Genomic DNA, 3,334 nt, shown 5'->3' on the forward strand with positions numbered 1-3,334 from the left:
ATAAACATGAGTTTATCAAGAATCAAAATATAAAGAAAACAGAAAATGGAGAAATATTAATGAATAACAACTGAGTTACATCAATTATTATTTATTTAATGATTACTTAATAAATAATAATTGATGTAAGTCATTTACCGTTCATCAATATTTCCCATTTCCCCCCTTATATATAATACATACACACACACACTCACACACACACACACACACATACACTCACACACACAGTCAAACGCACTCACATATAACACATAAATACATATATATATAGATATATATAGATATATATATATAGATATATATACTCATATATAATCACATATATATATATACACACATACACACACACTCACTCATATATATATAATTTATCCATACATATATGTATATATGTGTATGTACATTATTCATGTGTGGACCACTACTACCTGTCATGGTACATAATAACATCGTTACATTTCGTAAGCTTTCAAAGCCAACCACTTTTAAGGTTAAGGATGACATGATATTAATTATATGTGGCATATAAGTTCCTGCATATTTCTAAATGGATCCTCCTTACTTATCATTACCATATTCTTAGAAAGATTATTTTGTAAGGCCTCTAGTAATTAGGGAGAATAACTGAACATCGAGAAAATCAAAGTTGAAGCTCTACATAAAATTATTGTTTCGTTCCTTATCTTCTGTTAAGCATTGTTTACCAGACATCGTGACTAAACTTTAGAACGAGTGACTATGTGCGATGAAAATCTGTTAGAATTACTCTACAAATCCCACTCCAATTACAAACTTCAATCTTGAAAAGTATTCATAGGGACAATGTTGGTTTGATATGCAACTGGCATGTTCAAAACTAAAACGATATTGATCTTAGATCTGATTATTCAGAATTGATATTTGATTAGGAGACAAAAACCACTAAAATTATATTAAATGAAACCAATGTGACCTGGTGAGCACGATTTCTATTGGTGACCCTTTTATATGTCTTTCTTATGTCGCTACAACTTTGCCAGAAGATATTACATATGTGGGTTAAAAGTGGCTAAAAGACATAAATTTCATGTACACAAATTGCGTCCACATTTATTCGACTAATTTAACACGTGTCAGGTATGACATATCTCCATAGATTAATTAGTAGTTAGATTTTGGACTGAATCTCTCTGACATTCACACTACAACTTAAATGAGTAATGACGCATTCATTCCTTGGTCTGCTCTTATTCGGTGTCCTGCAGGAATAATGTAGTTCCAAAAACATAGTTTCTTTACTGGTGATTTAGAACCACTTCATCTTCACTTCTTGCATGAAAAATTAACCATAGATCGACAGCAAGGTTACTTTTTGTCTTGTCGGGAACAAAAATAAGGCGCGTTTCCTTCATCACAAATTCGCTGGATACAACGTAGATGAAGGTTGGTCTTGATCTAAATAAGAGAAACAATGACAAAACTATCTACAAATGCGTGGCATCTTGAGCAAGCCTTGTGAGTGTATTTGGTAGATGGAAACTGGAATACATATGTGTATGTGTATGTGTGTGTGTGTGTATTCAGAAGTCAAACATGTATAGTAATACACAAACGGACGGAAAGACAATAAATGTACTGAATGCGTAGACGCACAGACAAACGGTGAAAAAACACCGGTCACAAATTCCTCATCATGTATCGGTTAGGGCGTCGAGCGCAATTTATTGCAATTATCGATAATATTGCATCTACCTCGGGGGCAATCAGCAAGGGAACTTGTTGGGGAAGCGACGAGATCATAACAAAACACGATGAACAATACGGAGGAAAGCGGGACAAAAGATACAAAATAAATAATGTATGTGTGTGTGTCTTTGTACCTAAGCTTGTCCGCCATCCCCACATATCAACTGGTGTTAGCGTTGGTGTGTTTACGCCCCAGTAACAAAAGAAACCGAAAGAATAAGTACCAGTCTTAAAAAAACGGTACTGGGGTCGATTCGTTCGACTAAATTCCCTCAAGAGAGCACCCCAGCATGGCCGCAGTCTAATGACTGAAGTAAGTAAAAGATAAAAACAGCAAGAACTGCTGCAACAAGCAACTTCGGTACTCATACGCTGCACCTGTCGATCACCAAAATATGCTTCTTTGCTCAGAGAGACCATTTAACATCAAACTTCTCGAATGCTTTTATACATTTATTCTTCGCTGTTATATACACGTATCACTCTCATATGCATCCCTGCTTATACACGTACATACAACTCAAACGGCTCACTCGCGGCTTTCGCTATGATCTCATTTCAGATTCGTTGCTTTTTTCTGCTTACAGAGAAAACAGTATCTTGGAGAACAAACGTTTAATAATGGAAACGTTACAATGTACGATTTATATTATCTACACAGCTTTCTATTGTTCACTATTTTCAGGATCTGAAAACGATGTGTGCGTGTGTGTGTACTCGCGGGTGTGAATTTTAGGCGTTGTTGTGTGACAGAAAGTTTGCTTCCCTACCACACGGTCCCGAGTTCAGTCTCATTACATTGCACCTAGCACATGATTCTTGTACTATTACCTGGATCCGACTAAGTCCTCGTGAGTGGATTTGGTTGACTCAAAGAAGTCTGAAGAAATCTGATGAAACTGGATGCAGTCTGTCGTATGTCTATACAAATATACATATGTGTGTGTGTGTGTCTGTGTGTGTGTCTGTGTGTGTTTGTGTCTCTGTGTGTGTGTGTCTGTCTGTGTGTGTATGTGTAACATTGTATCTATATTAAACTTACATCACTGTTAGACAACTGGTGTTGTTATGTGTAAATACATGTAACTTTGGTGTTCGGCGAAAGACAAGCTACACTAAGTACCACATTTTAAGAGAATGTGAATGGAGTTGAATCAGTTCTGCTGTGGGCAGAGGACCTAAAATGTATACCCCGTACATGATTTATCAAAACCGAAATGAAGAAAAGCAAAGAAAATCAAATTTGACTACAAGTGAGCACACCGTTATGAAGCTAAATTACTTACCACAAATCAAGCTTGTGCTATAGAATATAGTGAGACCACTCTCAAGGCTGAAATAGCGTTGTGTTATAGTCAGAAAGAAACGCGTATATTTGATACAGCTCTTCAAAAAAATATGTTTATACATAAGTCGATTTTCACTAAATACGTTGACCAATAATTGAGTACCTCATTTCCTAGGCATTGCCGGGTGTTCTCCATTTACAATATATCTGTATTAGAGTATATGTCACAAATATATTTTATATTTTTATGGCATGTATATTTTGTATGAATTGTACATATAATATAAGCATACTACACATTTAATAAATATGTATGTA

This window comes from Octopus bimaculoides, chromosome 7, assembly GCF_001194135.2.
Source record: "Octopus bimaculoides isolate UCB-OBI-ISO-001 chromosome 7, ASM119413v2, whole genome shotgun sequence".
Classification (NCBI taxonomy): domain Eukaryota; kingdom Metazoa; phylum Mollusca; class Cephalopoda; order Octopoda; family Octopodidae; genus Octopus; species Octopus bimaculoides.